The sequence below is a fragment of the Cavia porcellus genome, unplaced genomic scaffold (genome assembly GCF_034190915.1).
Source record: "Cavia porcellus strain 051 isolate PalLab524CR breed Dunkin Hartley unplaced genomic scaffold, mCavPor4.1 scaffold_20, whole genome shotgun sequence".
NCBI classification, from domain to species: domain Eukaryota; kingdom Metazoa; phylum Chordata; class Mammalia; order Rodentia; family Caviidae; genus Cavia; species Cavia porcellus.
In genome coordinates this window covers 26,732,967-26,760,424 of record NW_026947503.1, presented here as the reverse complement: position 1 = coordinate 26,760,424, position 27,458 = coordinate 26,732,967, and the positions used below count along the sequence as shown (strand labels likewise).

Genomic DNA, 27,458 nt, shown 5'->3' with positions numbered 1-27,458 from the left:
TATAAGAAACAACATCTGAGGCCGAAAGTACAGTGCATCAGATGGTCACTAAATGGCCAATGAAGGAAAAAGATTAGGTCATCTGACACCAGTGGGTCTCTAATGTTTCTAGGGAGATGTTTAATCTGTGGAGAAGAGAAAGGTTACCCTTAGAAGAAATAACAAATTGTGGACAGGAAACCTTTTGAGTAAACTAATATTCAGTAACCTTTTGGCAAGTTAGTGAGAAAACTAGCCTACTGAAGGTGTCGATTCTACCGTGACATAGAAGGTAGGATTGCCACAAGTTCCAGGCCAGCCTGGGCTACATAACAGAGCTCAAGGCCAGCCTGAATTACATAGAGACTGTCTTAAAAAAAAAAAAAAAAAAAGTGTTCCTTAGATCAGTAAGTGCCATACTTGAGTAAGTTCCTCAGAAATGGAGACTCTCAGAACCCACTCTAGACCTATGAAATCAGAATGCTACAGTATAACAAGATCTAAAATTCGTTGAATAAGAATCTCCACCTTCATCTTTACCCTACAGGTTTCTTTTACAAACTTGTAGGTTTGTGATTGTTACACAGGTGATTTGTACACACAGCAGCTTTGAAATGCTGCAATAGAATTCATACCTATCCCACAAATTCACTAGACAGTCTATAAAGAAAAGGGAAAAAAAGTCATAGAACGCATATCCTTTGGGTCTTTTTAATAGAATTAAGCATTAGGGACCAGAAGGCATCAATTTTCTGCTAGGCTGCCATTCATTCGTTCATTCAATCAATACTTGAGAAGAAGATGGACAAACATATCAAATCGTAAGAATCATAGAACTCTTTAATTTCCCAGATAGCCACAGGGTTACATCTCTTATTTTGTAAATGCGTAAACTGAGAATGAAGTATTAGCCCCAAGACAATTCTGCGTAGCGGAGGAAGTGAGATCTGAAAATCTGCTTCTCCAAAAAGCAGACCTCAAGCTCCACTTCTGTTTGCTGCCCACAAGGAATATGTTTATTCATCCTTCTCCACGGCTTTCTCAGGTCTGGAAAGAGAGTTCCTCTCTCTGGCCGTGTCGTGGGCAACAGTTACAGTCTGACGCCAGAAAGAAACGGCCACATTTTCAGCCGCCTGCACTGAGTTGGAAGGGTAGAAACGTAAGTTTTCAACGTCTTGCCCCAGGGACAACCCAGACTTGCCATTTCTTCCTTTCTCAATTCCTGTCTTCCCACGAGAGTCGGAGACAGGAGACAGTGCGCGCGCAGAATTCCCACAACAATGATGGCGGACGCACACTCCTTGCCCACAGTTGACCCCTTCTCCGCCATTCGGTCTCCACGGTAACGAGGCCGGCACCTACTGGTCCGCTGAAGCACTGAGTATCCGGAAATGGTGAGCACTTCCCTCCTCCTCATTTTTTTTTTTTTTTTTTGCGACAGTTGGACGAAAGTCACGGCAGTTGAGGCCGGTGTCAGCTGATTTACTGCGGCGGCGGGAGGCGGCGGCAGTGGCACCTTGCTACCTTAGTGGGCTGAGGGCGGCAAGGCAGAGTTTGCGATCTCTAGGGTTTCCCTACCCGGATTTGCGTACCCCACACATCCTCGTTAGATACGCCCTCGCCTCATCTTCCATCGGTGGGAAGCCCACAGCTGGCCCCATAGATAACATCGCGGCAAGAGATGAGGCTGTGACAGGTGAGCAGCGCTTTGGAGCATCTCCTGGGGAAACCTCAGCGAGCGTCGCGCCCGCACCTTGAGGCTGGGGTCGAGGGTCAAGGGTCACAAACCTATCCCTGGGCTTCTGTCGGGGGCGGCGCGAGCTGTCAGTCTGGTCGCTGCTGCGGGAAGCTCTATCTGATGCTTCTGCTGGTCAGGCCCGCTGCAGAGCGACTTTATCAGGAGAGTGGGGTCCCCTTGTTTGTTGAATGACATTTGATGCTGTGACAGTGACTTTGATCTTGAGGTGAGGATACCTTGTCCCCACAGATAATCTAAACGGGAAGAGGTAGTTAGTGATGATCATGTGGTTACTGACAATGCTTTTGGGGAATATGTTTGCTTTTAGGGCTGCATGTAGCCTGCCCTTAACGGTTGGTCCTACTCTTTGGTTTGTCCTTGCCTAAGTTACTGTTAGACCTGTTCTTGACCCTTTTGCCTCGGATTTGCTCCAAGAGGATACCTGATGTTGCACTTACTAATGGGGCACAGTGTTCTGAGGGTATATTTGGAGTCCACGTTATGGCCCCCCCCCCCTTTTTTTAAAGACAGAGTTTCACTATGCAATGCAGGCTGGCCTTGAACTCACTTTGTAGCCCATGCTGGCCTCCAACTAGCGGTAATCCTCCTGCCTCAGCCTTCTAAGTGCTGAGATTTCGAGCATGCACCCTCATGCCCGGCTGCACTATGCTTTTTGATTAAAAATTTTTATTGTATATCTATATCTATAAATATATTTATCTGTATATATATTTACCTACTCACTTTGTTTCTCAGGTTCAATGCAGAAACTGCTGTTTCTTGTATTCTGAAATGATGGCAATTTTAGTTATATCTAAGAATGCATTGTTATCTTAATGCTGCTGATTCCAGGGTTGATCAGTGACTTGAATACAATTAACTCAATCCTCTGTACTTGAGGTTCAAAAAAATAACCGGAAGCAGCTGTACATTCCTTTCCTTGAAACATTTGTCATGTTTGGGGTAATAAAGCCACAGTTAAAGGCAAGCTATATGTAGCTCCAAATTTCAGGAGCAGCTATGCATTCCTTTCCCTGAAACATTTGTCATGTGACCAAAAAGGCAAACTAACTCTTCACAATGTGTCTTTCTTAGAATTTTATGGAAAAGATCCAAATAATCATTTTTTGTATGAAAGAAGTTGACTGAGTTTTTGACATTTTGTTACACAGAAATTCTAATTTGAAATTGTTTTGAGCTTTATAAGCAAACTTGTGACAGTGTGGAGGTGGATGGCAGCTCAAAAATTAATATGTTGGGAATATCTTTGTTTTTATGAAGAGAGAAAACTGCCTTGATTTTATCCCAAAGAGCAGATCATAGTTACTTTAAATTGGAAAGTGATCCACTATGGTAGATAGTAAGTGCCTCATTGTTTCCTGGACATTGTGGTAGAAAAATTTATTTTTTACTTATCTTTTTGAGATAGAGTCTTGCTATGTAGTTCAGGCTGGCCTTGAGCTCACTTTGGAGCCCAGGTTGGTCTCAAATTTACAATTCTCCTGCTTCAGCCTCCTAAATGCTGGGATTACAGACATGCACCACCATGCCTGACATTCATTTGTTTAAATATCTTTTTTATTGGAGTGGTGAGGAAGTTTGAGACAAGATCTTGTTATGTATTCCAGGCGGGTCTTGAACTCACTATGTAGCCCTTGCTGGCCTCAAACTTGAAACCGTCTTTCTCCCTCAGCCTCATGAGTGCTGGGATTTCTGGTGTTTACCACCATGTCTAGCTTTAAATGTCTGTATAAAATCCTAGAACCTCAAGAAGGATACACATTTTTTATTATCACATGTAGCTACATTTTATTTTTAAATTTAATTCAATTAATTAGTTTTGAGACAAGGTCTCACTGTGTAGTTCATGGTGGCCTTGAACTCACTACTATGTAGACAAGACTGGCTTTGAACTTGTTGCATCTGTCTGCCTCAGGCTTCTTAGCGTTGGGAATATAGGTGTGTGCCTCCCTACTCAGAGCCTGGCTGGTTTTTACCTTAAGTGTAACTGTGTAAAATTAAATATTTTAAATAGTTATGTCTAACTACTTTTTCCATTTATTTTGTGATAAAAGTAAGAAGCTTTAGTGGTGTGTTGTTAGCACTTGTTTTTTTGGACCTCAAGTAGAGGATTGAGTTTACCTTATTTAAGTCAGCTCAAGGCCTCTCATTTACTTATTCTTTACTTCATTCATTCCCTTTTGTTTCCACATCTTTATCTATTCTCTTACTCATCAACCCACTGATACGTGCATTCTGGTGTGTGTGTGTGTGTGTGTGTGTGCACGCGGGTATCATATGTCTGCAATGTGCATCCTTCTGTTTGTGTTATTTAATGTGTGTTACTTTGAGTGCTCATGGTTTTAGCTTACAGAGATGATGACACATTAATCACATTAATTTTTTTCTTGTTTTTTTTTTGTGTGTTGTCTCTTGTTTCTAAGGCTGCATAGCATTTCAGTTCGTTTGTCTACCCTTTCTAGCTACCAACATTATCTTTAATTTCCTAGCTCTGTAGATGGTATAGTGATAAGCTTTTAGATAACCTTTTAGACTTCTAGTAATTTCTTTGAGATGTATATATACACAGGACCAGATTGTCATTTGTTTGTTTGATAATTTATTTAAAGATGGTTTCTCTCTGTGCAGTCCAGACTGACCTTGAATCACTTGGGTAGATGAGGCTGCTCTAGAACTCACTGTATCCACCTGCCTCCGCCTCCTCCAGTGCTACAGTTGTGATTCTGTGTTTTTTTTTTGTACTAGGGTTTGGACTCAGGATGTTGCACTTGCCAGGAAGGCACTTATGCCACTGAGCTATATCCCTGGCCACAGTTATGATTCTTAATCATGCAACATTTATATATTTTATGAAACACTGCAGATTGTGTTATAGAACAAGCTGCAGTGCTCTGCAGTTCTACGAGGTCGTCCACGGGGATTCCTGTGTTCTGATATTCCCATCACTGCTTAGTGTTGTTCAGTGCACTTGCTTTTTACAATCTAATTGACACAAAATGAGATCTCATTGTTAGGCTGAGTGTGGTGGTACATGCCTGTAATCCTAGCACTTGGGAGGCTGAGGCAGGAGGATCATTTTGAGTTCAAGGCCAGGCTGAGCTATAAAGTGAGCTCAAGCCAGTCTGAACTGCATAGTGAGACCCTGTTTCAAAAAGACCCCCCCCCCCACAAAAAAAGAGCTCATTTTAAATTACATTTTACTGTTAGTAATGAATTGATGCATTTCCTCATGTCTGTTATGCTTTTTGAGTTTTTCCTTTTTTGAAGTTGCTTGTTCATTCATTTCATTATGCATTTTTATATGAGTTTCAATCTTGGTTTGGTTTTTGCTGCTAACAACGCAGTATAGGACCATGGGTCTTGCTTTATAGTTCAGGCCGGCTTCAAACTCACTATGGTCTAGGCTGACCTCAAACTCCTGGTGATCCTCCTCCTTCAGCCTCTCAAGGGCTGTGCTTATAGGCGTGCACCACCACACCCAGCTTGGATATGTTTTAATGTGAAGAAGTTTATGTTGGCTACACGATCTGGAGGTCTAAATGTGAAGGGCATGCCTGTGATAGGCTTCTTGTGTCCTGAGGCAAGAGGTGCAAGTGTGTTCACATTCCTGTGTATGTGGTATGCGTGTATCCTCTGGGTTGTCTTTAAAGCTTCCATTATTCTGTTCTTCGCCTCCACTCTGATAACGTTGTCTTATCCTAATACCCTCCCAAGGCCCCAACTCTAAACTCCATTGGAAGATTAAATGACTACTCCCTTAATCCCTCATAGAAAGGATTAAAGTGTAACACATAAACCCTTGGAGGACACATTCAAATCATATTCAACAGATGGCACAAACTTTTATTTATTTTTCTTTTTGATTTTTTGAGACAGGATCGTGCTACGTAGTTCAGGCTGCCCTTGAACTCACTACATTGCGTAAGTTGGCCTTAAATTTTCAGTGATCTTCTTTCCTCAGCCTCCCTCATGCTGAGTTTACAGATACGTACTGCCATACCTGGCTATGGTTTTCTTTTCTCTTTTTTCATAGTTTTCTTTTAAACCTGTAGATCTTTAATATAGCCAGAGTCTGCCCCTTTATGTGTCACAAGTTTGTGAGCCAGTTTCATTTCCGTATGGTATGCCAGTTTTCCTAAGTATCAGTCTCTTTTTCCCATAGGAAATGGTGCCACACTTACACACTTCTCATATGTACTCTGTTTTTTCTTTTCTTCTTCTTTTTTTTTTTTTTTTTTTGGTCTTTTTCATTTTTATTGGTACCGGGGATTGAACTCACGACTGCCTGCTTGCAAGGCAGGTGCTTATGCCGATGAGCTAAATCCCCAGCCCCTTCATATGTACTCTGAACACTGGATCTTTTTGCTTTGGTTTATTGTCTTTTCCTGCTCTTAATACCATGGTATAGTTCTGTAATGTAGTTTTTTTCTTGACAAAGGAATGAATAATTCTTGCCAGTTAGTTTTTAGTTTTGTTTGATTTAATTATAGATTCACAGGAAGTTTCAAAAATAGTAGGGAGGTCTGGTTACTCTCAGTAGTTACATTTTACATAGTCTCACCCAGCTTCCTTTAATAGTCACATTTTAAAAGACTGTAAGTACATTATCAAAATCAAGAAATTGACATTGTGTACAATTCCTATGTATGGTTCTGTGACATTTTACCTGCTTATATTTTTGTAGCCACTGCTGCAGTGAAGGTGGAGAACTATTCTAATATTACAAAGATTTCCTCATGGTGCATTGGCCCGGCTTCTTGCTACCAATTCTAACCTCTGGTTATCACTACTCAATTTTTTCCCTTTGTAATCTTGTCATGCTAGGAATGCTATGTAAACGGGGGCAGATAGTGTGAAGTATTTTCCAATTGGGATTCATGCAAATTGTTGAGTGAGACTATTCTTTTTTTTTTCCCAGTACTGGAAATCAAACTCACAACCTCACACTTGCCAGGCAGGCCCTGTGCTGTTGTGCTAGATCTCTGGCCTCAGGTTCATTCTTTTATAAGTGTTGACTGGTATTCCTTGGTAGGTAGTATCCTGCTATTTACTGGGACATCAGGACTATCTGCAAGTGTTTGCCTATTACAAACAAAGCTGCTGTGAATATTCTGGTATGGTTTTTTGTAGGGATATAAATTTCCATTTTTTTCTGGGACAAATGCCCAGGAATGTGACTGCTGTATGATATGCTAAGCATATGTTTACTTTTTGAAGAAATTGCCAAAGTGTTTTTCCGAATGTTATACCATTTTACATTCATACCAGCAATGTACAAGAGAATCCATTTTTCTGCAGCCTTACCTGCGTTTGCTTTTTAGTTTAGCTGTTGTATTAGATGTGTAGTGATATCTTGTTGTGATTTTAATATAGTGCAAATCTGTATGATTGTGGTTTTAATATTATGTTTGAAAAATGTCCTATTGTGTGTATATATCGTGTTTTCTTTATCCATTTGTCTTTGATAGGCATCTCAGGCTTTTTTCAGACTTAGCTATTATGAATTACACTGCTAACAACACAGATATTTGCTGGGTGAGGTGGTGCATGGCTATAAATCCAGCACTTGGGAGTTTGAGGCAGGAGGATTGCTGGGAGTTCAGAGTTAGCCTGGGCTACAAAGTGAGTTTAGGAGCAGCCTGAACTACATAGTGAGACTCTATTACGAAACCGAACCGAACCGAACCGAACCGAACCAAACCAAACCAAAAAACATGGGTATACATGTGTTACTTAACTTTTTTATACTCAGGAGATATATAGCTGGGTCAATTTGTAATTTTGATGGCAATATGAGCAAAAGAAATAGAAATGAGTGGATATGTGGAGAGGAGTGAGAGATGGATGAGAAGAAAAAATTTGAAGTTTGTTCTTCCACATGAAATCTCTTTCCTCTAAAATTTAAGGGCCTGGTAGGAATAGTTTACTTTTAGCTTAATTAATAACCATTGAAGTTGATGCAAATTGATGATGGATAGAGAGACCCTGAGTGGGAGAAGTCAGGTAACTTAATGGCAGCTGCAGAAATGTAAAACATGATTCATATTCCCAAAATCTGTGAGTCACTTAAAATCGTGATGTAATTTTGACCAGATAGCTCTACTGTTCTTCAATCATGTGCTCAGGGCTATTTCAGCAATAAGAAATAAATGTAGTATCCTGTTAGCACTGTTCATTCTGCATTTTCTTTTTTCTTTTTAAAGAGAAAAAGAACCAATAAAAACAATGGTATAGCCAGATGTGGTGGCTCATGCCTGTAATCTCAGCACTTGGGAGCTTGAGGCTGAGGAATGCTGTGAGTTAGAGGACAATTTGGGTTACAAAGTGAGTCCAAGGCCAGCCTGAACTGCATAGTGAAACCCTGTCTCAAAAAGACCAAGGAAAAAACCCCAAATTACCCCCCTCAAATGGTGCAGAATTTCTAAACAAGATAATAGGAAATTAATGATGGTTCATCTATCTGTATCCAGTATTGTCTTCAAAGTAGTTGCTCAGATTACAAAATATAGGCCTATATAATTGATCAAACAATATAACCACAAACTGTTTTTTTAGTGGATTAAAAGAAATCAATAGCATAGCTATCTTTTGTGTGTAAATATATATGTATATATTTTTTCTTTCCCTTTCTTTTCACCCATCCAGGTTGTTCTTTCTTTTTGCACAATTTTTTACTCTGTCACAATAGCTACTGTAGATTTTGGATTTTATCTTCTCTTTTAGTTTCTTACACTAGGAAGACAGTATGATGTTCATACATGTGAGTTTGATTTATTTCTCTTATGAGTATAGTCTCTAGTTGTGTCCATTTACCTACGAAAGCCTTGAGTTTATCCTTTATAGCTGAGTACTGCATTGTATAAAAACACCACATCCTTTTTCCTTTCCTCAGTTGATGGCATTTGGGCTTCCAAGATTTAGCTATTACAAATTGTGTTGCTATAAACATGGCTGAACATGTATTTCTGTGGTATGACATTTTTAATTCTGCTGGGAAGATATTCAGAAGGGGAACAGCTGAGTCAAATGAGACATCTAATTCTAGTTTTGAGAAATCTCCACACTGATTGTAGCAGTCTGTACTCCTACCAATAGTGAAGAAGGGTTCCTTTTCCCCCACAACCCTGCCAACATTTGTTATTGGTTGATTTCTTGATGATAGCCATTCTTTCTGGGATAAGATGGAATCCTAGTGTTGTTTTAATTTGCATTTCTTGAATGACCAATGATGTTGAACATTCTTTCATATATTTATTTGCCATCTGTATTTCTTCATCTGAGAAGTGTGTATTTATCTCAGATGTCCACTTTTGGGTTGGCGTTTTGAATTTGGGGGGCCTCATTTTTTTTTTTTTTATCTTTACACAGGACTAAACATTGTGCTCATTTTTAAAAAATTTTTATTTTGTTTTATTTTTTGGCCTGATGTTTTTAAATTATTATTTTATTCTTTGGGATTGGGATTGTATTTGATTCTTTCTATGCTCTAGAAAGAAGTCCTTTGTCTGAGTGACCATTGGGGGCTGGGGATTTAGCTCAGCCGCATAAGCGCCTGCCTTGCAAGTAGGCAGTCGTGAGTTTGAGCCCTGGTATTGATAAAAAGGAAAAAGACAAAAAAAAAAAAAAAAAAAAGACTGAGTGACAATTGGCTAAAATTTTTTCCCACTCCGTGGGTTTTCTTTTGATGTGCAAAACTTTTTAATAAGATTCCAATTGCTGATTCTTTGAAGTACTTTCATTGCAGTTTGATTTTTGTTCATAACTCTTTGCCTACCCCTATGTCTTCAAGATTTCTACCTACTTTCTCTTCCAGTAGATTAATTGTTTCTATTTTAATATTTAGATCTTTGATCCATTTTAACTTTAGTTTAGTGCATGGTAACAGACATGGGCTATAGAGAGCTGATTTTTCCTGCACCATTAATTAAAGAGGCCCTTTTTCCAATGAACATGTTTGGCTCCTTTGTCAAAGATAAAGTGGTTGAATGTGTTTGTAGTTGTATGCATCTTCTAATCTGTTCCCCTCAGATCTGTTCATTTGCCAGTACAATGCTGATTTTATCAGTAATGTAGTATAATTTCAGTCCGGGATTGTGATGCCTCCTGCCTTGCCTTTGTTGCCCAGGATTGGCTTTGCTACTCCAGGTCTCTTCTGTTTCCACATGAGTTTTAGGAATGTTTTCTGCAGTTCTGTGAGGTTTGTTAATGGTATTTTGCTTGGGATTGTGTTAAACCTCCATAACAATTTTGGGAGTATGGCTGTTTTCACTATGTTGGTTGTTCTTATTCATGAGTAAGGGATATCTTTCATTTTCTGATATTTTTGATCTTTTTTTCAGAGCACTGTACTTTTCAATGCATACACCTTTATTTCCTTTGTTTGATTGATTCCTCAGTATTTCTTCTTTTGTTTTTGGATGCTATTGTCAAGACTATGGTTTCCCTAGTTTCTTTCTCAATGAGTTTGGTTTTTGTATACAGGAATACTATTGATTTTTGAATGTTGTCTTTGTATCTAGCTATGATACTGAATTTGATTATGTTGACATGAAAAATCAAATAAGCCCCAATATAATCGTATTGGGAGACCTCACTACCCTACTGTCACAAAATGACAGATCAACTAGATGAAAAATCAATAATGAAATAAAAGTAAATCAAACTTTTGAACAAATGGACTTAGTGGATATCTATAGAGTGTTCCACCCCATAACATCTCAGCTGTACATGAGACATTTTCTAAGATAGTCTATATACTGACTCATAGAACATGTTTAAATAAATACAAAGGGATTCAAAGTATTCCATGCAAACTGTCAGATCACAGTGCAATGAAATTGGAAATTCATGGCAAAAGAAACCATAAGAACTTCATAAACACGTGGAAATTAAATAACATCCTTTTGAACAACCAATGGATCAAAGATGAGATTAAAGAAGAAATTAGACTGTTTTTACAGCTGACCAATAACTACAGTATAACATATCGGAACTTATGGGGCACGATGAAAGCAGTCTTAAGAGGGAAATTTATAGCAGTAAATACTCATATCAGGAAAACAGTGCAAGCACATATAAACAACTTAATGGTGAACCTCACACTTCTAGAAAAAGAAGAGCAGGCTAAGCCAAAAGCTCATACAAGGAAGGAAATTATAAAGATCAGAGCAGAAATTAACACACTGGAGACAAAAAAGTACAAAGAATCAGTGAATTGAAGAGTTGGTTCTCTAAATTTGGTTATGAATTCCAGCAGTCTTTTGGTGGAGTTTCTGGGATCTTTTATGTAGAGTATCATGTCATTCATGAATAATGCTTATTTAACTTCTCTCTTTTCTATCCACATTCCTTTTATTTTTCTCTTTTGTCTAATTGCTCTGGCTGATGTTTCCAGAACTATATTGAATAGGAGTGGTAATAGTGGACATTCTTGTCTTGTTCCTGATTTTTGATTGAAAGGTTCTGGTTTTTGTCCATTTAGTATGATGTTGAGTACTGGCTTGTCCTAGATGACTTTTATCAGATTGAGGTAAAGACCATCTATTCCAGTTTTCTATAGAGTTTTTATGTCTATTAGTATTCATCTTATATAGTTGGGTGCTCCCATATTTGGTGCATATTTATTTATGATTATTGTCTCTTCCTCTTGACTATTCTTCCTCATAAGCATATAGCTACCTTCTTTATCCCTTTTGATCATTCTTGATTTGAAATTCACATTGTCTGCAAACAGACTGGCTACGCTGACTTTTTTCTGGGTTCCTGTTACATGGTGTGTTGTTATCATCATTTTACTTTTAGGGTGTTTCTTTTTGAGTTAAATGTGTTTCTTGTATACAGCATATTGTTGAATCTTGTTTCTTGAGCCATTCTGCCAGTGTGTTTGTTCCTATTGATGAATTGAGGCTGTTTACATTGCTGGTAATAACTGATATGTATTGGCTTGTCTTTGTTGTGTTATTTTCTCACTATTGGTTCCCCTCCGTCTTCCCCTCTATTTAATAATTCGCCTTGTTTGGCGATTTCTTTCTGTTGTTATTCTTGGAATTGTGGTCATTTTTGTCTCTGTTTAGAGTATCTTTCAGTACTCTTCGTAGTGTTGATATAGTCATGAATTTCTTCAGTTGTTTGTCATGGAAGTATCTTATTTCTCCATTAATTTAGAAAGATATTTTTGCAGTATACATCCATCTGGGTTGGAAGTTGTTTTCTTTCAGGACCTGAAATACTTCATTTTAAGCTCTTCTTGATTTGAGGGTTTGTGTTGAGAAGTCTGCTTTCATTCTGATGGGTTTTCCTTTATAGGTGATGTGTTTCTTTTCTTCAGCTGCTTTTAATACTCTGTTCTTGTGCTGAATTTCTGGGATCCTGATTATATGTCTGAGTGTAGATTTGTGTTGGTTTTGGATAATTGGATTTCTGTATGCCTCACTTATCTGAATGTCAGAGTCTTTTCCCATGCTTAGGAAATTTTCTGCTGTTACTTCTGCAGATAGGTTTTTTTTTTTTTTTGTCATCTGCTTTTTCATTGACACCAATTATTCTTATATTATTTTTCTTTGCTTCTTTTTGCAGCTGTTGAATTATTTCCTGATCTTTTGTTATTTTCAGGAGATCTTTCCTTCCATGATTACTAGCTGAGATCCTGTCTTCAAGATCTGAAAGTCTGTCTTCATTTTCATTCAAGCAGTTTTGTTAGCTTTCAGTGGAATTTCTGATTTCCTGGGTAGCTGTTTGAATCCATTTCATGTATTCTCTTTCTTTCCTATATTGATCATTCACTGTTGCCATCCTCTTTGTATCAGCATCTATTTTTAAAATCTATTTCTACTCTGGATTTGCTAAGGAATTCCTTTATAAATGCTGACAGTTCTTTTTATAGTGAGATTTATTTCTGATCTGATTTTCTCTGTAGCCTCATGGATTTATTTCTTTGCTTCAATTGGTACCATTTCAGAAATTTCAGGTGTGTGTCTTCCAATTCCTTGTATGTCACTGTTTCCTGGACATGTTCTGGGTGTGCTGGAACTCTCAGATTGTATTTTGTTTTTTTCATCTTTTCATTTTCTATCTCAAAAATTCTTTGTTTCCTGTGATGATTCATGTGTTTTTTTTTCCTTGTGAGTTTTTGTAGTAGATAGCTATCGGGGAGTATCACTAATATCAAACCCCTCTAGGGAAAGACTGTTCTTCAGGGATGTCTTCTGTGTTCAGGAGATTCTTGGTTTATGTCTGTTACATGATTCTACCTTCCCACTTAATTAAGAGTGGGATGTTGTTGTCTGTTTGGTTTAGTTCCTGATCTTTTGGTGTAGGACTGTGGTGAGGTTATTACCCTAGAGCTTCCCAATGTTGTTACAGAAGGAAGAATAACTGATTACAATAGATATGACATCCTAGCAAAGTAATAAAATTAGGAATAACAATGGCATCAAGCACAATTTACAAACTGACAAACTGTGATAGCTGTTGATTTTGTACTTTAGACTATGGGAGCAGAGTCTGTAGTTATATAACAGAAATGATCATAAATTAGGAATTTGTATATCAAGCGTTTTCCCTTGGTAGAGTGGTTTTACACTGTGGTGGGGAAATTTAGGGAGGATGATGCATAAAACAAAGATAATTAGCAAGGAAGTAGAAGTCCATATGTTCTTCTGAAAATGAATCTTGGAACTTTGTTGAAGCAGCCTTAAAGTGTCAGGTTCCTCAAGAGTATGTATATTTTTTTGCAACCAAAATAAGTATCATCTGGTCAGCTGCTTAAGTGTTAGAAAGTTGTGTTTTTAACACTTTTTGATTTGTTTTGAGAAAGTATCTGAGTGCTGTAATTTCCTCAATGTGTTTTATGACCTAGATATCTCATTGGATTATAATAAACAAAGTCTCAGTTTTCTTTATGTCTTCAGTAGATTAGTGGCAAAAGCACAAGCATAAATAAAATTCATAATCATAATGGGCATTACCTTTATCATACCATACTATGATGTTTTGGACACATACTTTTCAATGAGAATTGATAAAGTTTTGCAAACTTTTTTTTTTGTCTTTTTGAGACAGGGTTTTGCAAAACAGATCATTCCTGCCTTAAATTTAGTATGTAGCCCAGGCTGGCCTCAAATTTGCAATATTCTTCATGCCTCAGCCTCCTGGAGTGCTGGGGTTAAAAATGTGCACCACCATGCCCAGTGCACTTTTCTTTTTTTATTGCTTCTATGACAAATATGTTTAGCTCTTTAGTGTTTACTCTCTGCTTCCTGTGTTCTACATTAGTAAGTGGGTAACTAAGGCCTATTCTTTCTTGTCATGTCTGTCTACTCTCCTGAGGGAGAATTTGAATTTGTTTTTGTTTGAAAGTCACAGGGAGCATGCTTGGTACACAAGAAGGACATAGTCTACTATTGTATCAGTGTTCTTGAGAAAATGCCTATGATTCTAGGATAGAAACACATTTCACCTTTGTATTTGAGAATTAGAGAAACAATATAGAGAAATTAACATTGTCTGATACTTGATTTTTCTTTTGATACTGAGTTTATTGGTATATTTTAGGTATACATAATGATCACATTCATCACAGGAAATTTGTACCTGTTTATGATAAATCTTGATTCTTTATTTTTCCCATTCTCCTACCTTCCCTTCAGCCCCTCTTCCCTTCCTTATTTATGTTTCCATTTTCTCCTTCTTTCCTTTCTTCCCTTCCTTCCTTTCCTACTTCCCCCTCCTTTGTTCCTGTTTCCAGTTGAATATTTTCTTCTAGTTTGTGATTGATTCATGGTTCAGTGCTAAGATTAAGGATGCAGGGATTAAAGAGGGGAGGTTGCTGTGATCATGCCACTGGTTGGATTGGCACCAGCCATGAACTGTTGCCTCTCAGCAGTGTGCCACCTTGCCTTGGAGCTGACCAATTATGGACCGAAAGCTCACATACTGTGAGCTTCATAAACCTTTCTCTCTGTAACTTTGAGTATTGCATATTTTGTCCCATCAATGAGAGAAAAGTAACTAAGACAGTCCCACTATGTAGTTCAGGCTGGTCTCGAACTCATGGAAATCCTCCTGCCTCAGCCTCCCAAGTGTTGGAATTATAGGCATGTGTCACCCCTCCTAGCATTACAGTTTTTAGAAATCACAGAGGGTACCAGTATCACATGGGATATTGTGGAACAGAGTGATCGTATCAGAGTATCATTCCACAGGTTATTTAATAGTTTTGAAGGGAGAAAACAGATGCATTATAGAGGGAGTATCTGATAGTCACTATGTTAATCAAATGGTCAAAGTGGCATTACCATCAATAGGACAACATGACATTGTGTACTTCCCGTGGAGGTAAAGTGCAGAGCATACATCGCTGCGGAATGTTGCCGAAATGTTGAGAAGCCTAATGATGCCTTTAGATTCATCTTCCAGTTTAAGGGAAAAACGGGTCTTGGAGGAACAAGATGAATATCCTTACAAAAAGATAATCAGAATAATCTAAAATGTGGATCATTGAGCAAGTGATAGTTTTGTGTTGTTTCTTAAAAAAATGTGAAAATGAAAGAGGAGGTTGTTTGGATGCTCTGTAATGAACTGTTTTAGTCTGTTTGGACTTCCCTAAGAAAATACCATTATGTGACTTAAGAAAATTTATTTTCTTATGGTTCTGGAGGTGATAGTACCAAGTCGTGATTTGTTGGTTTTTTTTTCCAGATGGCCAGAGCCTACTCAATGTGTCCTGACAGTAGTAGAGACAGGGAAAGCTCTTGTTTCCCTTTCTCTTATTGTAAGATCACCAACCTTACCTCCTTTGGGCTCTGCTCTTATGACCTCGTGTGACCTTTGTCACCTCCCCATAGGCCTTGTCTCCAAATATAGCCACACTGAGGGTTAGTGCGCCGGTGTACCAATTTCAGAAGGACTCAGACATTCAGTCCAAAACAACAGCCAAGTACAGAGCATAACACTTGCGTGTTTTATTTCCAAGTTGGGAAAAAAGAAACTTTAGAAGACTTTTTGTAGACAATTGAAGTAATTTGCAGTTCAGTTAACAGTAGTTAACCAAGAGAGCTTTTTTTTTTTTTTTTTTGAGACAGGGTCTCACTATGTAGCTCAGGCTGGCCTCAAACTCACAGTGATCCTCCTGCCTCAGCCTTCTGAATGCTGGGATTACAGATGTGTGCCACCACACTCAGCAAGGTAGTTTGTTTTTCTTTGCTATTGTATAATGATTTTACTCCTGAGGAGCACAGACCAATTTGAAATAGACTCATTCATAAAAAATAAGTGCATACAGAATCAAGCTTTTGAAAGGTTTAGTGAAAACATTGTAGGATTAGTGAAAGGGTGGGTTTGGGGACAAGATATTCACAACACAGGACCTAGCATTTGAGGAGTATAGGCTAAAGCCTTGTTAAAGTTAATTGTATTTGGAGAGCCCTAGGGCTGAGATGTAGCTCAGTGGAACAGTGCTTAACTAGTATGACAAGGCCTTGGATTCAACCCCCTCCAACTCCAACAAACCAAAAAGAAATGCCTATGTTGTATGCATCTGTATACTTTTAAAACAAAATAAACTTATAGTCACTTTACTTATTGGGTATATTTTAATTAAAAGCACAAAGTTGGGGGGGGGAACCAAACAAGGCCCAAAAATTCATATTGAAAATGAGGACTTCCATTCAACCCAGTCTCTTCCTTTTCCTTTTTTGTTCCTTTCAGAGTTGATCATTATTACTTTTTTATTTTCAGAATTATTTTAGGTGTGCTCCTGGGCACTGTACTCCTGTGTGTGTGTGTGTGTGTGTGTGTGTGTGTGTGTGTGCATACTCACTATATATTTTGGAGACTTTTATATACTGCAGTGGTTCATTTTATGGACTTACTGTAATTCATGTAACTCATCCTCAAATGATGGATGTTGATCTTTCCATGTACCCTTTAAAAATTACAGAAATTCTTAAACATACATAAATAGAAAGAATAATTTCGTGGTCACTTTTGTACTCAGAAGAGTTTCAATAATTATTTCCACAGTTGGGGTCCCTGGCTAGCAGACTGTGATGGAAATTAGTACTCAGATGTGTTAAGGTGAACTCTTGGAACTGCTCTCAGGGAAAGGAAACAGGTCTGTGCAAGGGTATAGATTGTGTAGTGATGAGCTCAGAGGAGTCTCTGTGGACTCTGGGGCAGTTCTGTACCTAGACTGACAGTAGCTGGACCTTTGGCTGTGAGCTGTCCCATGACAAAACGACAGGAGCTTGCCCAGCCATCTGTCTATGGCGGAGGGAGCCTAGCGTGTGCTGACAGCCCACACCTGTGACTCCTTCACTCCTGTTGGAGAACCCTTTTCATCTTCATCCCTCCCCTCTCTCAAGTGCCACTCCCAGACATCCTGTAATTTTATCTGGAAGCACTGTAGTTGTGCTTATCTTTTACTGAGTAATGTGTTTTGGTAAATTCTTGATTAACTAGATTGCCTGGAAAATGAAGTTTTCTTGTAAATGGAATAGTGAAGAGAGTTTCATAGGAGTGAGGAGGACAGTGTGTATCTCTGAGCCCCAAGTCTTGAGAGACTGTTAAAGGATATAAACGCCCATCAAAATAAAAACTACAAGGTGACAGCTCTATTCTAGATTGGGAAGCCAGATTTTTTTTGTCAGTCACAAAAGCATTTTCAAAGGATTTTTTTTTTTTTTTTTTTTGTCTTTTTCCTTTTTATCGGTACCAGGGATTGAACTCACAACTGCCTGCTTACCAGGCAGGCACTTATGCCGCTGAGCTAAATCCCCAGCCCGCATTTTCAAAGGATTAAACATAAAGAAAGCAAACCGCAGGAGGTAGACCCACATTTCCTACACTTCGGAATGATTTGCTTTGGCAAAGACTTGCTGTGCTCTTCCTGTTCGCATGGAAAGCTTATTGTTGAACTAACTCTGTAGTGTCATTTTATGAACATGTTTTTTGAGTTATAATTTCTTTAGGATTAAATTATGCCTCTTTTCCTGTTTAGCTTCACTTACGCGGTCATTTTCTTTTCTCCTCACCCCGTGCTCTTCTCTTTCTCTTTCCTTATCACTTAGCTTGGAAAGGAATAGTCTCCTTCCCTGGGAACTTACATATTTTTCCAGCCTCTGTAATTTATTATTCTTCTGTGATGTCTCACTTTTACATTTTCTTTCAAAGCCTCAGCATTTTGGTAAGTTTCTTGTCACTGTATGTCCAAGTTTATTACAGTAGCATCACATTTGGTTTCTCTGTGTTAATTCAACCTTTCAAGTACTGTATCTGAAATGGAGTTAGTGTATCACTTCTGAGTTTAGATAGCTACTTACTGGACCATTAAATCTCTTTACTTGCTTCAGCTGAAGATTAGGGTGAAAACTTTGTAGTATTTTTTTCCCTTCCCAAAGCCTATAGTTAGTTAATTCTAGTTAAGTATGAAATAATTTCATCTTACGTATTAGAATTTGAATTTATTGATGACCCCCATGTGTATCAGTATCGTAATTGTAGTGCTCTTCTTTTACTTAGAGAACTTTTAGTATTTAAAATGTCTTTTCTTATCAACATAGTATCTTTGTATAAAACCTGCATCAAAATTCATGTGGAATTCTTATCAGTTTGGTATATTGAAAAACCAATTTCTATCTCTAAAATGGCTTTCATATCCATATTATTGTTAGCATTTGTACTGTTCTTACTACTAATAAGCTTTGTACTTTGTAGTGGATTTATTAAAGATGTCCTGTGTCGCCAACACTGTGTTAAGCACTGTGTCAAGCATCACTGTGGGAGTGAATGTATGGATTGTAGTTTGTGTTCTTATGGAGCTTACAGAGCAACCAGGGCCATGGGCCAGGCTGCACACTCCTCAGTGGTAGATCATTTGCCTGGCCCATGCCAGACTGGGTTCATTACACACTACTGAAAGAAAAGAACCACGAAGGCGACAACAGCAGCCCTGACAATAATGACAACAACAACGATGATGAGGATGATGACAAACAGCACGGAGAGATGGCTGTTACCAGAATTAAGTGAATGAGATTTGTACAAATAAGATTGTAATAGCTTCAGTGGGCTTTTAACCTGCAGATTTTTCCTTTTCCACTGAGTTAAAGGTAGAATATCCTTTCATTTTGCTTTGTTTTTTTGAGATAGGGTCTTGCAATGTAGTCCAGGCTTGCCTTGAACTTACTGTGGAGCCGCAGGCTGGCCCCAGTGAAATACAGGTTAGGGAATCCATCTTTTGTGTTTCCACATGTCTTGAGATTTTGTTCATATTCTGTGGTAATAGTTTGTTTGAATACTGTATAAGCCCCACTGAATAACTGAATTGTCTGTTGTATTTTTTGGCTCACAACCCTAAACCTACTATGTTGTAAGTGCAACATAGAAACTTGGGAAGTGCTACTCCTAGTGCACATACATCAATGTTATGAGATCAGATTTTAATTTGAAAACCATTTTAGTGTTGAGATAGAAGTTTGTAACATTTCTCATAACTGGCATTTCACACTGCACATTTGCATACTTGAACTTTGTCTCATAAGCATATATAGCAGTACTTTACTGTAGAGACAGAAAGTCGTTAAAAGATGTTGGTTGGCCTGTGGAGAACTCTGCCATTACTGAATATTACTTGACAGTGCTGGAAGAAAGCAGTGAGCAGATCGTAAAGAAGATACAGTATGTGTGGATCCCCCCTCCTTTGGTACTAGGGGTTGAACCCAGGGCCTTTGTACCAAGTTATACCCTTAGCCCTTCTTCAATTTTTAATTTTGGAACAGTCTTGTTAAATTATTAAGTTGCCCAGCCTGGTCTCAGACTTGTGATCCTCCTACTTCAATTTCCCAGGAAACAAAATTGTGTGTGTGCACGCATATGGGTTAGTAGTGTTACTGAGCATCTGCAGTGTGTTAGGCATTATGATCTCGCATTGCATATATGGTCTCTTAATATTTACAGTTTTCTGAGAAGGGATATTACTATCCATTGTTTACAGATGGAGAAACTGAGATTTTGAGAGACAGTGTTGAGATCACAAAGAAGAGCCAGGTCTTATTGTAAGTTTAGTGTTCGTTCAGTATTTTTTTGGTTATTGAATGAAGTGCAATTTTATTATTTCTAGAGAGAAATAGCTGAATTTAAGGGAAATACTTGAAATTAAATAAGATATGGATGAATTTATTTTAAAATTTTTATTTTAAACATAAAACACAAAACAATGAAAACAATCTTAGATTTCAAAAATAAGACAGTGGGGAATCAACAATCGTACTCTATTGCATATTGTTATCCTTTAAACAGTTCAGACTTCCAGATACAGGCATGCAGAGTTAAACAAGATAAGCCCTGAATTGTTTCTTCACTCCAGTTGCCATAGTTTCAGAAATTTCAGGTGTGTGGCATCCAATTTCTTTTATGTTTATGTCTCCTGCACTTGTTCGAGTGAGAGATAGGCATGCAAAATTAACCAAAAATATAAGCACTAAGCTGTTTCTTTACTTCAGTTGCTGTTATCTTGGAAATCTGAGTTGTGTGACTCCTAATTTCTTTGGTCCCTGTCTCCTGGACATAGACTGTTGGGGTGGGGTAGAGGTGTGTAACTGCACCTCGCTCCTTTGTCTTGACACTTTCCTGTTCTGTACCGTATCAGCCGGCCACAGAGTCCTGGGTGCTTCTCATACTGGCTGTCCACCCTGTGGTGCAGGGGATTGGATCAGGCACCAGGGTTCCCTGATTCCAGGCCCCCAGGGTGGTGGAAGTGCGGTGTGGCAGCCCGTGGATGCTCCCTGGGGTATTTTCTCTCTCTCTCTCTCTCTCTCTCTCTCTCTCTCTCTCTCTCTCTCTCTCAGGAGGCTGGCTCATCAAAGGGTGTGGCATCTTCTCCTCAGGCCCCAGGGTGAGCTCTCTGGAGGATGTGGCCTCTTCTCCTCTGGGTCCACTGTGGCTGGTCCACTAGGGGTGTGGCTTCTTCTCTGAGCCTGTGGCAGGCTCCCTGGGGTCGTGGCTTCCTCTCCCTGGGCCTGGGAGTCAGGCAGGCCTGGTTTTCTTATTTTTGCTGTCTTCCTGCTTATCTCTCTCTGTGGGCTTCAGGTCTCACTGTAGATTATTCCTGGGTTCAGAGGACCCACTTCCCTTCTTTTTCTTCTTTGTGTTGCTATGCTCCAGGGTCTGGACACTAAACCTTGGAGAGGCTCTTTCTCCACCATCTCTTCTTGGAAGTCTCGAAGTGGCTGAATTTTTATGTTTAAGACTCTTGTTCTTTATTATTTATTTATTTATTTTTTTGATACAGAGTCTCAGACATGTATAGTCCAGGCTGTCCTTGAACACCCAGTAATCCTCTTGCCTCAGCCTTCCAAGTACTGGGATTATAGGAGTATGCTCTATATCTGATTCAGTATTAATTTTAAAACCTAATAAGAACACTAAACTTCAGAAATGAGGTACTATGATGAAAGACTACTTTATTATTGTGAAAATGAGAAAGAATATAAAACTCTTGTTACTTAACTCGAGGTTTATTTTAAACACGCACACACACTCACACACACACACACACACACACACACACATATATATATATATATTTTTTTTTTTTTTTTTTTTTTTTTTTTTTGAGACAGAGTTTCAGGCCGGCATTGAACTGAACTCATTATGTGACCCAGCCTGACCTTGAACTCACAATGATCCTCCTGCTTCAGCCTCCCACATGCTGGGATTACAGGCATGCACTACCATGCGTGGTGTAATTTTAAGCCAAATTTTGATACAGACATTAATGAAAATGGAATATTGCTAGTATTGTTCTGGTTTTAGAAGCATCTAGTCTTAGATGCAGTTTACTTCAAGTATCAGGTAATAATGTTGGAAACATTAATAATGAATTGTTGGTGGGCACTGTGGCATGTACCTATAAATCCCGGTACTTGGGAGGCTGAAATAGGAAGATTGACTTGAGTTCAAGGCCAGGCTGGGTTATGTAGCAAGACCGTGTCTCAAAAAAAAAAGAAAAAAAAGAAAAGAACCCATTGAAGGCTGGGGATTTAGCTCAGTGGCCTAAGCAAGCCTGCCTTGCAAGTACATAGTTGTGAGTTTGATCCCCATACCAAAAAAAAAAAGGGGGGGGGGAAGAATGCATTGTTAACAAATAAATAGACTAGTTAAATGCTGTTGAAAAACTACATGCCCTGTATTTATGTTGCCTTTTACAAAACTCCCTTGTGGTACCAATTTAGTGTGTCTTGGCTCATCAGTTATTCAATTGAAAGAAATTCAAATTTAGATTCCTGTGATCTGCCTAATTAAATGGTTAGGTCCTGGCTAATTTGCCCATTTCTTGTTTTAAGTGGCTGCCAGTTCATCCGTAGTTTTTTTTTTTTATTGGTAGTCTTATTTATTCTTTCTTTGACATATACTGTTATTATAGACACAGTTTTAGTTCATGTGATTTCACTAGTGTTTCTGGAGGCTTTTCACTTTCAGTAGATTTTTAAGGTGTTAAAAAAATAAGTGTTTTTAGACATGTAGGGTTAGGGTTAGCTACTATACTCCTTAATCCTAGATCCATCTACTTTGCATTCTGTTTTTTTTTTTTTTTTTTTGGAGACAGGGTCTCACTGTTAGTTTAGGTTTGAACTTGAACTCATAATAGTCCTCCTGCCTCAGCCTCTAAGTGCTGGGATCACAGGCATGTGCCACAATGCTCAGCTGCATTCTGTTTAAGCCAGTATGCTCTCAGTATGACTTGTCAAGTATTACCGTTCTTTCCAGAGCTTACCAGATTGTGTCGAGTGCTTTAAGCTTGCTTAGTTATTTGAGAGAAATCCTCTTTAACTTAAAGCTGAGGGTTGTCACCATGGAAAAATGAACTTCTTCCAGATTTCTTTTCCAGAATGTCATTATTGGATATGTCATATGGCCAGGAGCACGCTGTTCCAAATGTGTTAAAATTGATTCAGAGCTTAGTTTCCTTTTCTAATATAAAATAGGAATATGAAAATAATTGTTAATGTCATGGTAATTTATAAAACTTTCAAGACACTAATACAGTTTCATTGATAGGATGTGTATTTCACATTTTTTTTTTTGTCTTTTTTGAGACGGTCTCGCTATGCAGTTCAGGCTGGCCTTGAGCTCACTTTGTAGCCCAGGTTGGTCTTGAACTCGCAACAATCCTTCTGCCTCAGCCTCCCGAGTGCTGGTATTACAGGTGTGAGCCACCACGCTTGGCTATATTTCACATTTTTTTTCTTTGAATGTTTTCCCTTTTGGGAAAACAAACTGATCAGAAATATACATTCTAAGAATAATAGCAAGAAAGATACAACAAAGAAACAAAGATTGTTTTTTAGTAAGTTACCAATGTCCTTCATACTTTCTTGCCTGCCTATTTTCTGTTTAGTGATCACCTTTTGGTTGACCACCTGTGTTGGGAAGTCTGTGACCTCCTAGTATCTGATATCCTACAGTCCTCTTTTTTTTTTTTAATTTTATTTAAGGAGAAAAAGATAAAAACAGAAAAGGGTACAAGTTATACAGAATTTCAGGAAAAATAAACAATAGGAAATCACTAGTTAATAGATTACATATTGTCATCTTAGAAATAGTTGTTCAAGTTACAAAATTAAAGCATATAAAGTGGACATTCAAACAGTGAGACTGCAAACAGTTCTGTTCAGTTATCCAACAAAACTCAGTAAATGCTTATCTATCTTATACACTTAATATACATGCAGTTATATCCTTTAGAGCACTTTCTTTTCCTCTCTTTTGTACAATGACAATTACACATTTTGGGTTTTATTACTCCCATAGTTATTATTGGTTTTTTTGGAAGAGAATAAAACCAAATGTGACCAAAACAAAATCGGTCAAATCAAAGGATGGACATAATACATAATGTAAAAACAAAATACAAGGTGATCTACAATAGTTACCATAATGCCGCTTGCTATCTTAAAAAGAATTGCCTATATCATCAGTTATAATAAAGTTGAACAAAACAGTAAAGAACAAAACCAATAAAACCAAAACACTGGAGACATTACAGGACTTCAAAAGAAGATAATAGTCAAACCAGAATGGGCATCATAATGAATCTTATTGTCTTAACAGTTGTTGCCTATACTCTCAAACTTGGTACTATCAAGCAAAACAGAATGGAGTAAAATCAGTCAAAACAAGATGGTGAGAGCAATATAGGGTTTCAAATCAAGTTAATAGGAAATCAGAGTGGGTTACTATAATATATCCTGCTATTTTAAATTTATTTTTCCCATTAATTAAAAAGATAAAAATAAAAAAGTAAATAATAAAAAAAGGAGATTGAGATAAAAGAGGACATAATAACAAAACAGCACAGGTCAAAACATAACCATTTAAGCAAAATAATGTTTTACCACAAGATATCCCGACATAAAGTAGTTACCATAGTGTCTCTTTCCTTGAGATCTTTGAGTATAACTTCATATACTGTAGCATCAAACATATCAAGACAATGTAAACCCAATCAAGAGAATGACAGTATTACAGGGTATTTAGAACCAACTAACAGAAAATGAACAATGGTTTTTGTATAATCTCCTTGTCTATAAAAGTTTTTGTTTATATTATCACATATAATAAAATCCAATAAGATACAACATGTTAAGACTGATGGAGACAGAAGAATAAAAGCTTGATGGGACTTCAAAACAAGATGATATTAAATCATCACTAGCTATTAAGATGTTTTGTTTTCTCCAAAATAGCTGTTCCTACCATCCGATCTTCTCTGCCTCATTTCTGTTGAGCTCTTTTTCTGTCGTTTGTTGTCAGTTTGTCTTCTTCATTTCGCTTTCTGCTCCATTCATTGTGGCCTCTTTGCCTCTGTTTCTGAAGTCTTGGTATTTTCCTTTTTTAGAATATCCTGCAGTATTCTCTGTAGAGTTGAATTGGTGGTTGCAAATTCCCCTAGTTCCTCTTTATCCTGGAAGCACCTTGTTTTTCCATCAATTTCTAGGGACAGTTGTGCAGGATATATCAATCTTGGCTGGAGGTTATTATCTCTCAAAGCTTGAATTATTCCCCCCCCCCCCCCGCTCTTCATGATTTGATGGTTTGTGCCAAGAAGTCTGCTGTTATTCTGATGGGTGTTCCCTTGTAAATGATCTGTTTCTTGTCTCTGATGGCTTTTAATATTCTGTTCTTATATTGGATTTCTGTAATTTTTATTATTATATGCCTGGGTGTAGTTCTGTTTGGGTTGTAGGTGGCTGGGGTCCTGTATGCCTCATACATCTGAATATCTTTACCTTTTGCTAAGTTAGGGAAATTCTCCTGGATTATTTCTGTGAATAGCCTTTGTAGTTTGTTTGTTTGTGTCCCTACTTCTTTTACGTTCTTAATTGTTATAGATCCTCTTATCATCTTCTAGCCTTTGTATTATTGCTGTTTGTTTCCTTGTTATTTTTAAGAAGTTTTCATTTCATGCTCCCACATTACAAATCTGTCCTCCAGTTCAGATAATCTATCCTTAGTTTCTTCTTTCAAGCTGTTATGCCAGCTTTTGATAGAGTTTTTAGTTTCCTGGTAATCTCTTTGAACCTGCTTCACATATTCTACGTTTTCTCTATTTTCTCCATCAAACAATTCTTGACTTTTTTTCTGTTCTTCCATTCCACCATCTGTTTTTTCTTGGGCAGTAGTTAGCATTTCTAACTGTTATGCTCATATCTTGTCTTACTTCGTTAAATACTTCACTTTTAAACTTGTCTATGAGGCTCCAGAGATATTGCTTTATGTCTGTTGGTGCCATGTCTGATATTACATGTTTTCTGTCCTCATTCTCCTTTGCATTTACCTTTCCTGGATCAGTGTTCTCAGGATTGGGGGCCAAGGACCCTTTCTTGTTGCCTCCTCTTCTCATATTCTTTGTTCCTTCCATACAGGCCCCAAAGAAAGTTTCTTTCTTTGTGGGTTACAGTTTGTTTGAATGGCATTGGGTAGGTGTTCCTGCCCACTGCAGTGTACTAGGGAGACACAGACCTGGGCAGTCTGTGCTGGGCTTGCCCCTCCAGGTCAGCCTACTGAAGGCTTCACTGCTAGGGTGCACTACCAGGTGCAGGGACCTGGTTTGGGCTAGCCTACTGGGTCTTAATCCACGGTGTCACCCAGGTCAGGGCTCCCCACCATTCCCGCATGAGAGGGGAATATGCAACTAAAGTCACTGCAGCGTCCTGTTTGGGCTAGTCTGCCCGGTCCCAGAATGTCCTTGGTTGGAGCCTCCTAGTCTGTGGAAGGGTCCCCGTTCCTCTTGCTCACCGCAGTCGATGCAGGGCTCCCCGCCAGTGCCGCTCTCAACTCTGTTCACTGATTCCTGCTTTCAGAGCTTTTGCGTCTCTCTCCCTGCTGTGCTGATTCACATGCAGCAGCACTGGCAGGAAATTCAAATCACGGTTTCCAGAGTCGCGGGTTCCACCTTCAGCGCTGAGATTTTATCTGTTCTGGTTATAGCACCGGGACTGCATTTCCAGTTGGTTTCTCTTAGCTTAGTTCATTCCTGGGTTGGCAGGGTATATCTCCCCTTGCTTCGGACTCCTCACACTGCACCATTCCTGGATTCTAAGCTGGCTATCTCGGAGAGCCTCCATAGCTGCTGTCATGTATCCACCATGTTCTCCCGGAAGTCTGCAGTCCTCTTTTCTATGGCACGTTCTTTGATAATTCTTTCATTTCTTTCTCTCTGCTTTTCTCTGAACTATTTTAGGTCTTTAACCACATAGTTTATAACATTTATATGTTGTTTCACTAAATAAATTTTAATTTTGTTTTATGACAAAACACGTTTTACTCTCCTTCCAGAAGTACACCACAGCACACGCTGATTGTGTATCGTCTCAAGTTTAAATCCTCTTTCCAAAACAACATTCCTATTTTGGAGATATGAGTTTGAAAAGAATTTCTGTTTCCCAAGTTTCAGTACTTACAACAAAGGACATCCATGACCTTCAGATTTACTCCAGGTCTGGAGTAAATCTGGTTGAATAGGTTTCTCAGTAACCATACTCTTTCAATGCTTAGCACACGGGGAAACAGTTCTGAGCTTTGCTTAGGCATTACTATTTATTACTTATTTGGAGCTTTACCGAGACCTCATTCTTTACCAGTTGTGCAGCAGATTGAGAAAGACCACAGACTGGAGTCAGCCTGCCTGGGCTGTGATACGAACTCATCTCTTGTCACTGTGTGACTCTGCCTCAATGTCTGTGTATGAAATACAGCTGTTCATAATACTTAGCCAGTGATTTGATATTATGTATTTATATATCATAATTGATAATTGATATTATGTGGTTTAATTGTTATTATGTATTTATACACATACTTTGTTTTTGGTACTGGGGATTGAAGACATGACCTTGCGCTTGCCAGGCAGGTGCTTATGCCACAGAGCTAAATCCCCAGCCCCTATATACATACTATTTAAAAGATTTCTCAGCACTAATGTAAGTTCTTTATAATCTCATTTAGTGGTAGTGGAACCATCTGGAATTTCTGAGAACTGTTTTTTATTTAGTTTGTTTTAGTCATGGAGGCATAAGACTTGAAAAATTAAAGATTTTTACTGACTCTATCACTTGCTTATTCTGGGTCTCAGGGTTGCTAATACTTATGCCTCATTTTGTACCCTTCCAACCTGAAAGATTATTTCCAGATTTAGAAATCATAGTGCCAGTGATATAGC

General features: G+C 38.3%; 1 protein-coding gene across 4 annotated transcripts in view; it reads left to right on the top strand.

Annotated features, from left to right (window-relative positions):
- The first annotated feature begins 1,351 nt into the window (after positions 1 to 1,351).
- The window catches only part of Wdr7 (WD repeat domain 7), a 369,257-nt gene continuing 343,150 nt past the window's right edge, over positions 1,352 to 27,458 (top strand). The window contains exon 1 of one of the 4 annotated variants that reach the window (XM_063231571.1): positions 1,352 to 1,373. The gene's annotated coding sequence lies outside the window, so the exon portion shown is untranslated. Of the gene's footprint in view, positions 1,374 to 1,422; positions 1,676 to 15,902; positions 15,923 to 27,458 lie in introns of those variants that run through there. The other 3 variants (XM_013157175.3, XM_063231573.1, XM_063231572.1) reach the window with 3 other exon arrangements.